Source organism: Chaetodon trifascialis, chromosome 15 (assembly GCF_039877785.1).
Source record: "Chaetodon trifascialis isolate fChaTrf1 chromosome 15, fChaTrf1.hap1, whole genome shotgun sequence".
Taxonomy (NCBI): Eukaryota; Metazoa; Chordata; class Actinopteri; order Chaetodontiformes; family Chaetodontidae; genus Chaetodon; species Chaetodon trifascialis.
Genome location: NC_092070.1, coordinates 15,528,044 through 15,542,786, shown reverse-complemented (window position 1 = coordinate 15,542,786; position 14,743 = coordinate 15,528,044). Strand labels below are relative to the sequence as shown.

General features: G+C 44.1%; 1 protein-coding gene across 1 annotated transcript in view; it reads left to right on the top strand.

Moving 5' to 3' along the window:
• Positions 1-14,743, top strand: part of coro7 (coronin 7) — a 105,364-nt gene that overhangs the window by 38,825 nt on the left and 51,796 nt on the right. The window lies entirely within an intron of this gene.

The following is a 14,743-nucleotide window of genomic DNA, read 5'->3' as shown; positions in this document are numbered from 1 at the left end:
TCGGCCCAAAAAACAGTCCAAAAACTTACAACCAAACACGGTTGCCAATAGTGATGCCAAAGCTAATCTCTAATATTTCAGCCAATGGATTTTTCTCATGTGGAAATGGTCTGTGTAACATCAGCACAGCAGTCATACACATCTGGCACAATAGCAAATGCAGCCCAGCTTTCCTTCTTTTTAAAGTGCGTTTGAGTGAGCAGTCTTTTCCTATCATTTAATAGAGAGACCAGGCAAGGTGGATTGTCTGCTCATTGTATTCTCTTTTATGATCATGTTTCCATGATAGAAACCAGTGATCCTGGGCCTGTCATTGGCAGACCTGCCGTCTAAAAAGAAAACAGAAGGAAGTTCTTTATCAAAGAAGCTCCCTGATTGGTCGGTGGCAGGAGGGCCGCATGTGCTCCTGGCTGATGTCACTTCCCATGTGGGCCCTATTTGTCTGCCCACACTGTGGAAACATGTCATTGTCAGTGAAGCAGGAGTAATATGCCACGCTTAGTTAAATGGGAAAAGTGCGGAGGCATGCTGCTGCTCACCGTCTGTATGTGAGTTTTTTCACTGCATAACAGGTCACATGACTGGATGCTCTAATGCATCACTGTGTTTCAGTTGTGTTGAGGCACCAGAGGTTGAGACACACAGAGGGGTGCGCTGTATTCATATGTACTAGATATGTGTGTGCACACATGTTGCTTAATGGTATGTGGACAATAGAGAGGAAAATAGCCGGGAAAGGACTGAAGAGAGTCATGGCCTGTCTGATTTTTCTCGTCTCTATGGAAATATTATGACAACAAAAACCGCTCTGCACCTGCATTGCCTCCCTGTTCTCCTGTGCAAGGATCTGTGTGTGTCTGTGCAAGTGCACTTGGCATAAGCAGATTAAAAAAAAAAATCATCAAAATTGTAATTGGTGGGAGACTTGAGGACGTGATGGTGGCCAGGAAATAATTCCACCATTGTGCAAAGCAAGTTAGAGTGGGAGAAGAGAAGAATAGGTGGAGGACCCTGAGGGGGAACACCAGTTGCTCTTTAGTCTGTGTGCTCTTGAAGAAACCTCTGTGGACTTTCCTGCTCTATCATCAACTGAATGTCCCCTGTTTGAAGCCAGCTAACGTTATTTCAGCAAGGTCAATTAGTCAGTCAGCTATTGTATGACAGCTTTGTGCGAGGCCTCAGGGGGACTGAAGAGTTGGGGACAAGCGGGAGGTAAAGTCTTGTAAGAGTTGGGAACGTAAGCCCTCCATTGTGTCTTGCCATCTTTTGTGTAGTGTTTTTTTCCTCTGGCCGCAAAAGATGATGAGGAAAGCAGACTTTACCATGATTGCTGATTGAGAGGAACTGTTTTGCAGTACGTTTAAGGCGTCGTTTTTACACGACAAGACTCATTTAGCATGTGACTCACCATTTCAAAGCAGCAGCAGCTGTTAAATGTCGTCGCTGCTGTCACTGGTGCAGGCAAACAGACCCGCATGGATGTGTTTTCTGTGTTGTGCTGTCTCCCATAAAGTCCATGGATTTTCTCAACCAGAGCTCCCACTGCCAAAGACTCCCGGAAGTGGTTCCCGTCCTGGTCCATTATCAGTATGTGTGCGGGGACAGGGGGCATGAAAGATTTTGCCATTAACCCCAACATAGGGGCACCCTTCCAATGCACTTTGCATGCTTATGCGTGTGTGTGTGTGTGTGTGTGTGTGTGTGTGTGTGTGTGTGCACGTGCATGCATGTATGCATATGTGTGCGTTGAGGGCATGCGGGGGCACAGGTGTCTCTAACACAGCTGCCCAACCATGAGCTGGAGGGGCTGCATTCCTACCTGCAAGCTGCATAGGTCAGTCAAACACACACACACATGCTTTCTCGTACTACATGCCATACTGTCATACACACATACATGCCTGGACGGATCTTGTTCAGCACACGCAGACCATCGGCAAACAGTATTCATCATCACTCGGCAGGATTTGGCAGGTGGAGTGACACAAACTTAATCATCCATGTCTTTCTTCAGCCATGCATACAGGCGCCACGTAGGTGACACTTTAACAAGATGGTGCACACAAAAACAAACATTTTGCATGAATGAATTGTATTTTTTTTTTCTTTTTTTGTTAAATCAGCCTTCTAGTAGAAAATGTGTCCCTCTCTATCAGCTCTCTTCTTTTAGTTTATACTTTCCAAACCAGGAACTAGATTTTGTCAAAACAGACATTGTAAAGCTCAATTTTCTACCTACGTGTTTACCGCGTCCTACTGTTTTTCCTCTCCGGTGGGTTTCTTTATGTGCCAGCTGTATGGATTGGGTCTTGGAGTGAGGGTGAAAGAGTTACTCCTTCACAAAGCACCTTAGGCAAACACATTTGACCAAAAGATCAGCCTGGAGAAACAGGGAGGCCCAGTGGCAGGAAAATATTTAAAGGGCCACTTGTTCCTTAGAGGCCAAAGGGAACAAAGCTGGGGAGCTGCTGGGTCTTTCACTACGACCTGCCTGGGTGGTGGTCTAGTGGAGCAAACCTTTCATTATCACTGGACGGAATAAACACAGGCTTGATGGACGAGTGGCGATAGAAATTCAGACACACATGCACTGGTGAGGTGGCCTGTATTATTCTTAACTGTCCTCCACACATCCTGGCCATCATGGTCCGTCCGCGGTCCAGTGCTTCTGTCAGACTGTGGAGACTCACAGCTGTGAGCTGGCAGGCTGTGCACTGTTTCGGCTACAAGCTAACCACTGTGCAAACTAACACACACGGCAAATTCAGTCATTCATGTCTTTTCTACTCGTCTTTTGTCTTCACACTTTTAAGTGAGCGGTGAACATCTGACCTCGTCCAACCTCCTGGCCTTCAGAAATGACACTCTGCTGCTCTGTTGAGTGTTGGTTAGAGGGTGAAGTCATGTCTCCGCAGTGTTTTCTCTGCGATAGTGTCTCCAGGGTTTTCATTTTCACTCCCAGCTGTTTCCTTTGTTGGAGGAAAACTCAAATGTTTTCAGTTATTTTGACAAAGCATTAGAATTTTTGACTGCTGTCATTCTCTGACAGCTTCCATGTTGTTCCACAGTCTGACTGGAGCAAACATTATCAGGATGTTCCACAATGTGGCAAATGTTGCCTGATGTGAGTATGTGAGCGATTTTGCCGTGATGCTCACCTACGCTCATCAACAGGTGTCTGGCAGTCCAAAGGCCGTGGCATGCTGGGAACAAAGCACTACTGTCGTCTGACCATGTCTAAAAGCAAAAGTCTACAGTTCTGCGGTCATAGAGAGGTGCGAGAAGTGACGAATTGTACAAACAGAGATAACCAGGAGATTGAGAGAGAAGTTTAAATGTTGATTACTCTCTCGCCTACATGGCTCATCGCTGCCGCACCCTTCAACAATTCGACAACCACTTCTTTCGAAGTATACCAATCATGCAACCCTTTGGCTTTCGTCTGGCAACAATTTACGCAATGGCCTAATGTTTCAGGGCTTCTGGTGGATCCAGCAGATATCCAGATAATGGATGTCAAGGCTTCCTCTTCCATTGTTTACAGTCTTAATGAGCAACTTGACAGATATCTGCATATGAATGCATATAATAATAAAAAAGCTAAATCATCACCAGACTGTAGCCAGTGGGTTCCCAGAGTTTGGCCAATGGTTCTTTTTCTGTCAATGCAGACTGTTGACCTGCAAGTCAACCATGATTGGTCGATACTACTCGGACTACAAACAGACTACAAACTGACACCAGAACGCTTCTGATACCAAAATCTTCGCATCAGTCCCATATGCAGGTATCTGTTTAGGCATTAGAGGTGTACTGACACCTCAGTGGTAACACCTCTGCCTTTATGTCTTTAAACCTTCCTTTCCCCAGCATACACGCAGACGCTTGCCCATTCCACCTTCGTTGTTACACTCATCTTTTCTTCCCTTCCTCTCTCTGTGTTCTGACCATAATGAAGATGGGGATGCGAGACGTTGAAACATGAGTGGAGCATCGCTGCGTGCCAACCACATGCTATGAAAACCAAGATTGCTAAAAGACATACGGTCTTTGAATAACACACACGAACACACACAAGCATCCCCCATTCTAAAATCCGCAGTGACTGGAGTACGTCCTATAAAAACAGATGGAAAGGATGGGATGCTTCGGGAGACAGACCGACAAAGACGGCGACAAAACGAAAGAGAGACAGACAGAAAGAGAAAGAAGAAATGTATTGGCTGCTGGAGTTGGCACCGCATGCTGTGCTCCTGACCTTTTAGTGGGTTTGTGTAAATTATATCCCTTACGAGGGAAAATATGTGGTGGTTTAACTGGAGAGGACCACCTCCCCAACCCCCTCTCTTCATCTCTGTCTGCTGTCGTTTACTCTTTTTCAGGAGTGCTCCATCCATCTTTTTGACCCCCCCCTTCAATGTTTTTCTGTCTCTCTCTGCATGCCTTCCTCCCCATCTTGCTCTTGATATACATTCCTCTGTTTTATTAAGTTGTTTCTCTCTTTGGTCACGCCATAACAACTTCAGTCCTTTTTTGTGCATTCATCACCTCTCCCTCCATCTCAACGCTTGACTTTTATGTCTTTATATCAGCCTCCCACCACTCCTCTCCCTCCCCTCTCTCCCTCCCCACAGTTATGCTATTTTCTGCTGTGCATGGAGGATACATTTAGCTTGTGGTCACTTGGGAAGTGATGGCTGCATTGGGGGGGGGGGGGGGGGGGGGTCTGGTGAATCGTTACCTTCTCTTAGCCACAGTGGGTTCTGTGCAGGCTGATGCAGACTTTCCACTGGGGTAAACACGTCGTCTTGGGGTGCCTACCGGGGTGCTCAGCTGCCATGCCCAAACCCCCAGGCCACAGCCCGGGCTGGCAGGCACCCACACAGGCACGCGGCGTCAGCCTGCCCAGCGGGTGTCCCTGTTTATGTTTGTCTTGTGTGGTGGCTAGTTTCTCACTCACTATAGCACCTCCCAGCCCAGCGCACCACCCTCTCTGGAAGAAGAAATGCCCTCTCCGACCCTGGCCAAGGCCTGGACAGTTGTGGGCTGTAAGTGGCCTTTGGCATCTGTCGCTGCAACTGGAGCGGACGGAGGTTGGCTGCGGCTGCGGGTCCACATACTGAGACAGTGAAGAGCTTTGGCCAAACTTTAAGGACCATCCTGGTGGTTTTGCATGTTTTAGCTCATGAAATACAAATTGTGTATACTTTAAATTACTGCCTATCATTTACCAAGACATACCGTAAATCCTTTTTGGTTGACGATCACTCCATCACAATCGGCCTGCATGCACTTGCGTCATAAAACTAATCCTATGCAGTGACCATTTAGTCAACTTGCTTTTTATGTAAACAGATGTTATTGTTGTTTGGCAGTGCAGCTCCAAATGGATACACTTCTGAAAACTTTCGCGGCTGTGCGTTCAAAGAAGCGGAAGCATTTGAGATCTGAGAGCCGCTTGCTGAGAAACATGAGGTTCATGAGCTGAGTTGTGGGGGGAGATACACAGAAAGTGATACACAAAAACTTGCTGAATTTGTTTACTTTATTTGACTAATTGAGAAGGATAAAGTTAAATTACACACAACTCCAAAATGTCCAAAAATGTCCAAGACGTATTTCCATTGTGGTCCATTATTGCGTGTTGTAAAAATTAAAAATAAAATTTGAAAATTTGAAAACTAATAATAATAAACTGTGTAGCACCTTTTATCCAGGAATATGCACCAAGTGAGTACTTTACATAGAAAAGACTGAATGGGCATAAAAACAGATATAAAATGAATGGAAAAATATAATATTTTGCCCCCACATACAGCTCCAGTTGCACCCTTAGCCATCCAAGGAGAGGTGAACTCTCATTGAATTTGCTCCTCTGAGGATTATTTCATTTATTTTCCTTCTGTTTTAGGCATTGTGGAGTTTTTTGTTGTACTGGGAAGCTTGGTTTGGGCTGGGAATCATTGTTGATTTGGTTCACATAGAGCATCACATTGAAAAAAGTTGGGCTGACCTGTTACCTCAAAGACAAATGTATTTAGAAATAGGCGATTTCCGATCTATAAAGGGCCGTCTGTGTGTCTTTATCACTGTTTCACCCTGACTGGTCCAGATATGTAAAGCAGCACCCTAATTACCAGACAACAGCCTGTAAAAATCAGCCTTATCCTGGTCTGCTACTCATTCACCAGCTCACTACTAATCAGCACCCAGACTCTTGTGACTGCCCAGACCCTCCCTGCGGACCGGATTAGCAGATCAACGTTTGCTGTGTTTGAGTGTAATGACTCACTCTAACACACACCCCTCCCTCTGAGTGTTTTTAGCAGTTAGAAACAAACAGGTGTTTGTTGGCCGGAAGTCGATGGTTCATTCCTGTCGAGTTAGAGTTCACATGCAGGGGTCAGAGGTCAGGTGGCCTCAGCCCTGTGGCAACAGGATGTTTGAGACGACCGTTACGTGCTTGCCAGTGAACGCTTGTGTTTGGGCTGGATGTTGATGTGTGTTTGGGGGGTAAATGGAATCAGTGTGACTGATACGGAGTGCATCATCCTTGCAAAGCTTTTTGTGATATTAGTCCAATTTTGAAAACAGTCTGTGAAATCTTAAAAAGCTTTCATGTGCCATCCAGTTCACTCAAACACGGAGGGAGGGGTTCTCATCCTGTAAGAGATGGAAGTAAATCATGCTGTCTGCCACAGAGACACCATGAGCACCTACTGTGATGAAAAGGATTACAGGAACATAATCCGTGCCTGTTGCCACCCTCCACTCATCGCTCACACATACACACACACACACACACACACACACACACACACACACACACACACACACACACACACACACAATGGTGCAGAAATCATTTAAATCCAGTCTGAATCATATACAGTATTCCAACCTAAGTGCCAACCTATGCAATACTTTATTTCTCTAAAGGCAGTCTAATTGTTTCCAAAGTTTGAGGTATACCTATTTGCATTGGCTGTTAGTAGAGCTAATGATTTAAGTGAAAGGTTTCTTAGCTCCTCACTTGCCCGTACCCGTAAAACTCCCACCCACGTTACGGCATAGCTTGGCTCAGTTTGAGATTACACAGGAGCTCCAGCCACAAACAATGTGGAATCTGCAGATGTGTATACACAGCGCAGCCATGATGCAAGTAGAGTTTGAAAGTTAGCACAGGATGTGTACACAGCAGCATTTGATGAATGTCTGCTGGTGTCTTGGGGGGGGGGGAGTGTATCAAAGACCTGAATGCTTGACCCCAAGGCCTCGGCTGGCTTACTCCCCATCAGTGTGCTGCTCTTAAGCTATGTACGTTACGCTTCTGCTGTTTTGTTTGTGCTGCAGGTATTTGACTCAGAAAATGGGAAATGGAAGCATAAAAAGGAGACTGGAGGGAGAGGACAGAGTTGATGATGGTTTCCAAGTCAAACCAGCCGCTATGTTGGCCAGATCTGTTTGCCTGCTGTTGAAAGAAGAGATGAATAAGCACATCAGAGATTGTTTTCGGTCTTACTAGTTGTTGAGATCTGGGCGGTAATTTTAGTTCTGTTTACATCAAACAGCTCCCAAACTCAATTCAAGATCACTTCCAATACATGCTGCACATGCCTCATATGGCTCCTATTGAATTTAGATCATGATTTCAAAGCTGTAAGTGCAGATGTAGTTTTTATGGCCACCTTTTCAATATTTAGCCATAGTTGCAATTTTCCAACAGCAGGGAGCTGCTGCAGTTAGGTTAATAGACAGGGAACAGTGCCATAGCAGCATGCCAGACTCAGCAACTGCTTACCTGACCTGAAATTAATACTGCATTCATTTTTACAGCACATCACAAGCAAGCAGAGATCACTCTGTTCAACCTGATTTGAAGTCTGTGTGTGCATACCGTGTGTTTCTTCTGCTGGCTCAGCAGAAGCTCTGCTGATCTGGTGAGATGAAATAAAGTGCTGAGTAATATTGTTTTAATCAGCACCAGGGACTCTGTCGAGCAGGCTGTGTCAAGATCATCGTCTCCTGCTGTGCCCCCCCCCACCTTCGTGTGGATGCATGTGTGGCCCCTTGCAGTGACTTTATTAGATTATAAACCCCAGGGTCATTTGAATGTGTCTCTGTGTCCAGTTCAGGGGGGGTTAATGATGGCTTGGCCTTTGTTTCTCTTCTCTTTCAAAAATGCAATCGCACATTGCATCAGAGGTCGAGTTGTATATGCACGATGAGAATTCAATATCATTTCACCCTATTTTTGTTTACGAATAAATGTTGCCATTGTATATTTCTGCAAACCGCTGAAATGTTGAAACTTTACATTTCTCTATGTTCACGTTTCTGTACGTTTCAGTTTTCAATTTGATGTTGTGACAACACTGTGGTTAAGGTCTGGTTAGGTTTAAGCCCATAAACCGCTTGGTTCGTGTTAGGAAAATATCATATTTTGGCTTAAAATACCTGGTTTTGTCGCCACAAACACAGCTGGAAAATGTCCTGGCCTCTCGTTAAAAATACCCAAATTATCCCCACAAAGATGGCTCCAGCAGTGGCCTGCTGCTTGGCAGTTATCTCGCCTGGCTCTGATGAGAAACTCAGCTCATTGACATGTACTGGTACATGTCACTTTGATACCTATTGTAGAAATGATATGATACATATGAAACATACGTGACTGGGCTGTACAAGTACGTACTGTAAACACTGTCATGTTGCAAGCAGTTGTGAGCACTGAAATAACAAAAAGAGCTGTTGCCAGAGGATGTTTTTTAGGCAACCCTGAAATGATGACAGCTCCCTGTTACTGTCACTTGTCAAGTTGTCAACGTTTCTTTTGTCTGGAGTTGGTTTTGGTCAAAAGACTTGAGGTTTTGGGACCCCAACTAACAAGAAAGCATCATATGAACTGCATGGCTTGCCAGATGCTCGTGTGAAAACTGCTGGTGACAATCACTGGAATTAACCGCAGAGTTTTAAAATCGAGCCCCTCGCTTGCTTCTGATGTTTCTAACTAATAGCCCCATGAACAGCCGCTCAGACCTTTGTCACCTCTCATCACAGCTGGTTTCTTCCAAAGGCCAAGTGAGGTTAGCAGCCTTGCTCAGGGCTAGCTGATGTCCAGACCCCTGCGCACTCAGCCCAGAGAGACCTAAAGGTGACTTTAGCACTATCGCTCTCTGTTTTGCTTTGAATTCAGTGCCTTAATGGTTGACCTCAAGGGAGTTTCATTGTTTTCATTCGTCAATGAATTTGCATCCAGATAGTGACAGTTAGTTTTAATTCAGAAAAACAACGGGCCAAGGAATTGTGTCCTCCCGCCAGTAATATTAGAGAGAGCTATGAGCTACTCTTACATGTGCTTACTCTAGAATAACTGGATCTGATTAGCTTAAAAGATCGCTGCACGCTTGAGCTATTAGCTTTATCTGCCAGTCACAGGGAGCTTATTTGGGTTTGACAGACTCTTCTGTCACGCTTGATTATAGAGCAGTCTTGACGAATATGTGTATTTTACCTCCTCCTGCACACAGTTCACCCTCAGCGGCCTCCTCTGTGTCCACCACCACCTCCTCTCCTCTTCTTCAATACTGTATAACACATTTACTAATGTTTTTGTGAATAGATAAAAATTCCCCCACCCACTGTCCCCTGATACCTTTGAAATGAGAAGCACACTCGGTTTGCATTCCAGCGGTGACAGGCGGTTCTGTTTAGGTGCTCTTTAATATTCCACTGCTGTCACACACACACACACACACACACACACACACACACACACACACACACACACACACACCCCTCCACAACTGCCCCCTTCAGTCCCTCTCGTCAGTACATTTCCAAAGACGGATAAGCTTCTCGGTGCATGTGGCCCTGCTTGGACTCCGCCATGAACGGCGTCCCTCCACCTCCCTCCCCTCCCTTCACATCTCGTCATCGCTCCACCTCGTTAATGTCATCTAATTCTTTCCATCCTCCTTATCTTGCAGCATTGGTTGGATCATCACTCTCCATTTCTGGTTTCCCCATTTATGTTTATATTTTGCTTTGGGTCTTTCAGCACCTTGTGTTTGTGAAGAAACTTGCCTTTTTGTGCCAGTAAGTCATATTTTGCTCGGGGGTGCTCCCTCAAAATCTTAATCAACAGTGGGGGGGATTATATCATCTTCAGCAGATGCAGTAAAAACTGGATAAAGGCTCAGGGAAGATATGTTTTCACCATGTTTTTCGACATTTAAAGCATGTGGAGCTGCATAGTGTCAAAGACTAAACTGATATCTGCACCAGGAGGATGAAGCCCCAAACACTCAACCCAATATGCATGCAGGGGCCCCACAGGAATGGATGTGGCCATAGACAGTTGCCCATTTGGCTTGGATGGATGGCCCAGAATAGACCCATTTTTACACAAACTTATAACCCTGATTCAAGCCTATTATTACTTACTGTCCAGCTTGCATTGCCCTTTTCCAGTATGAAAAGATAATGAGGGTCAGTCTATAGTATAATCTCCTGAGAGGAGAGACAATGACTTAAAAAAACACAAATTAAAAACACAGGATGAAAGAAAATATCTTCACGGGAGAAGTCACACAGCTATTTGTTTTTATACCTAATAATCGACCAAACGGCACGTGAAATGAATTGCATGTGTGCCTGCTAATGTATGTTGCCAAGGACTAACCAAAGTCAATTTTTTCCTGTTTTTCTTTCTCTCTCACTTCTCATATTTCCCCACACTCGCTTTTTGCCCAAGCGGCATCTGGGCCATCTGTTGGCACAGACTGGCAGCTGTATGGCATGAGGGGAACCGGTGGCACACCACCCTTCATCTGTTATTAGTACTTCAGAGAGATTTAGAGGGAGAGAAGGTGGGATGTGGGGCAGGAGAGTTGGAGTGAGCGCTGTAGGGAAACGAGTGGAGGGCCAAAAACTGGAGCCAGAGAACCAGGTTCCAAAAACAAAGTGGTGGTGTGTTTTCTCTACTCGGCTCTTCCTTTCCTTCTCTGCTCCTTTACTCTCTGTCACTACAGTTCGATTTTTAATGTCCTAAAGCACTTGTTGATTAGCATGTAGCAACATCAGAGAAACTGCACGCAGCTCAAGAATAAAAATAAAAAGCCAAGATTTGTGTTGGGAGAAATAGATTTAATAAAGCAATCAGCGTTTTGCATAGTTATTTTTTTTTTATCATGGAAGATGTCATTCATCCATTATTTGTATGGCATCTTTCTTTGCAGTTTATGATGAGTTGAATGTTTTATGATTTTTGTGGAGTTAACTGCTGACTGTAAATGCTCTTGGCCGAAGTTGAAGAGATGGTTTGAGGTTAGCGGGAGGTCAGCTGTGCAGTGTGGGCACTAGGGCTATTTGAAAGATGGAAAAGAGAGGCAGAGTCGACAGAAAAAGTCATTTGAATATACGACGGAGAAGCGCAGAGGAAATACAAACGCTACTTGCAGCCACATGACCCGGTACTTCAACACATTGTCCTTGGCTGACTTCTTGCAGCCCTGAGTTTGGAAACAAATTAGAAACAAAAAATAGAGTGAGAGAGGAACAGAAAGGAGGAGAGAAGGAAGGGAGTGAAAAAATATTTACTCAGAAGTAATACCATGTGGATTTTTTTTTCCTTTTTGCTTGATAATTGTGCAAAAGCTCCCCTGAAACTACAATAGGGGCCATTGAGTAGCGCAGGCTGAGTGTGAGCGTCAATGTTGGCTCCTATCCAGGAACCAGGTTTCTCTTAAAGCCAGGGGAAGAAAAGAAGGACTGTTTTATGGATGGAAAGGAGAGAAACACACACACTCTGTTCCCTCTCTCCTTTTCTTATCCACATACATGAACACTGGCAGATGTCTGGCGAGAGAGGACAGAAACATGCATGTATTCTTTCAGCTGCAGGCATTAATCTTATCTGACATCATCTACGTATCTCATCTGTCCTTTTACCTGGAGTTCCTCCATTATACACACATATGCTCACAATTAAGCCTCACCTATTGTACTCTTTTTTAGTTTGGTTAAAATGAGAGGCTAAAACAGGCTAAACTTCCTTCACAATGTAAAAGAATGTGCATATATCAGGTTAATGAACATTCAAAAATTCAGCACACGTGGAGGTTATAACTGTGGAGGAAGGATGAAGAAGTTACAGCCTGTTGACCTCCAGGGGGTGCATTGTTTCTCCTGTTATTTACCAGGAAGTTTGCTCTGTTTGAGCAAATGGATGTAATCGGGCCTGCATGACAGAATTGGTGCTGTTTTATGTGTTTGTGTTGTTAGCGTGGGATCTTGCACAACAGCTCCCAGCCATGGGCCAGTATATTTGTTCATTTGTTTGTAGGTGTGGGCGTGTGAGCGTGCATGCTGCATCAATCCCCTACCAGCATCTTACCTATAAAACACATGGGTGGTCAGCCTGTTTATTGTGTGGGTTTGCAAACAATGCTCACCCATTAGGCTTAGACCAGTGAGTCATTCACAATGGTTAAATGTACTTGCGACCTTAACCTGAGTGTTTTCAATCATAATCTTTATTTCCATTTTGCCTCCAGCTCACTGCTGGTAAGGAAGCATTCCAAGACCTCTCGCCCACTGAAAGCACACATTAAACGTTCCTATAAAAAATTTGGGTGGTGGTGCACTGTTGAAAGCAGCAACGAGAATCTCATGCTTTTGTTATTAATCACATCACCTTGGATTTTAACTCATTTAACACTTTTTAGCCATGCTAATGGAAACGGTCTGTCAGTCGATCCATCGCTTTGGTCTGGACTGAAATAATAATAATGGATTGCCATTAAACGTTTGTGCAGACTTTCATGGTCCACTTTGTGTTTATCGCTAATTATAAACTGTAAGCATGCTGGCATGGTAAATTAAGATGGTGAACATGGTGTAACGATTGCATCTGATTGATATCAACATGCTAGTATTGTCATTGTGAACATGTTAGCATGCTGACGTGAGCATTGAGCTCAACGCACAGCCTTTCATAGTACTTTCAGTCTTGTTATGCTGTAATGACATTCAAGGGTAACACACTCACATTAATGTCTATGTGGGTGCCTGGAACTGTACCACTATTAAAATTAATTTGCACAAATACATAAAACACACACAGACTACTGTGTGGGTGATTGTAAGATCCAGCATAATTATACCTGCACTTATCCCTTTGTTCTCTTCTCCTTTTCTTTCCTGGACTCCCCCCCTGTGATCTCTCCCCTCACCCTGTTGAGTGATGGCTTAAAAGAGAGGGAAGTTAAACAATCCCCCCTTTGCTTGTCAATCTAATCCTTCCTCATACAAGCAAAAGAGGGAAACTACAACAAAAGACATCTCGGCCCTTTTATTTTTGGATATTCATTTAATGATAATATCACTTTCCATTTGTACAAATAAGTTCACAGAATTTTTTTTAAAAAAAGCAACAAATGACAACAAAGAGCTTCCCAAAATAAACAGGGAAAAATGAACAATCACATTGAAAATGCTTTTGGTTATCTTCAATGTACTCCATTTTACAGACAAATATTCCAGTTGCATTGCTTGATTGTTTCATGTGTGTGTTGTCAAGGCTTTCTGTTAGCATGAACTGTTTAGTGTGCGCTGGGAATACTGTAGGTAGGTAAGTAACTTTTCAGACATTCACAGATGTGTCTTTGGTGTGTTTGCCTATAGGTAGAGTTGTTTGGGGCTTAATGTACTCCTAGACATGCGGGCACAGAGAGGGGGTAACTGATAGTAACTTGATGTCTGCAGGTCTTTGCACAAGACGGAGCATGTACTTGCATTATCACTGGTTGACAGATCTACAGATACACACACACACACACACACACACACACACACACACACACACACACACACACACACACACACACACACACACACACACACACACACACACTCACACACACAGGCACACAAATACAAAGTTCCTTTGAGTCCTTCTTCACCCTATATTTACAGATTTGGATTTCCCACTATGCAAGTCTCATTGTCGCCTACAGAGCAATAGAAACACTGTTAAGTTTGCTGTGCTGTGCATCTGGCCTTTCCATAGTCTGGTTAGGTGCAAGTGAGCAAAACTGGGACCCTCCTTGCCAAGGAGAGATTGTGCACAGCATTACACTGAGCAGGCTGTTTTAACTCGAGGGAAACAGAATACAGAACCACAATTTGCTTTGCTTGTTGTGGGCCACGCCAAGTCGTGTGTTGTGTGTGAACTGTGGTCGAGAGATAAAAGTTTCCCTTGCAGGGTATATAAATAATAAATAAAATCTCTTACTGTAAGTTCTCTTTTGCTGTGGTGTAGTCATGTGAATGCTTCCTGTAATTAATGCAAGATCTAAACTGGTTGAACCTCAGTGCAGCACTAAAAACTAAAGGGGTTCAGTCAACTGCTTCCCTCTGTACCTCTTACCTTCTCCCTTTGTGATGGTAAAGCAGGCTGAGGACTTCAGAATCAAGAAGGGGGATTTAGTCTTGAGTCTGTCCAGACTCACATCTACTTAGACTGTCTGACATTGTGAGGGCAAAGCCCTTTGATTGACTTTGCTGGTACCAAACGAGTTTTAATCTTCAAAGATTTTAATCTGCTGTTTTGTCTGTTAGTCACAAGAGGTGGGGGGTGGGGGTATAGAGGGCTGTTAACAGTCACAATGTTGCACAATAAAAAATAACAAAGACTCAGGTATAAAAAACATACAAAAAAATCACTAGCATTTTAGAGCCAAAT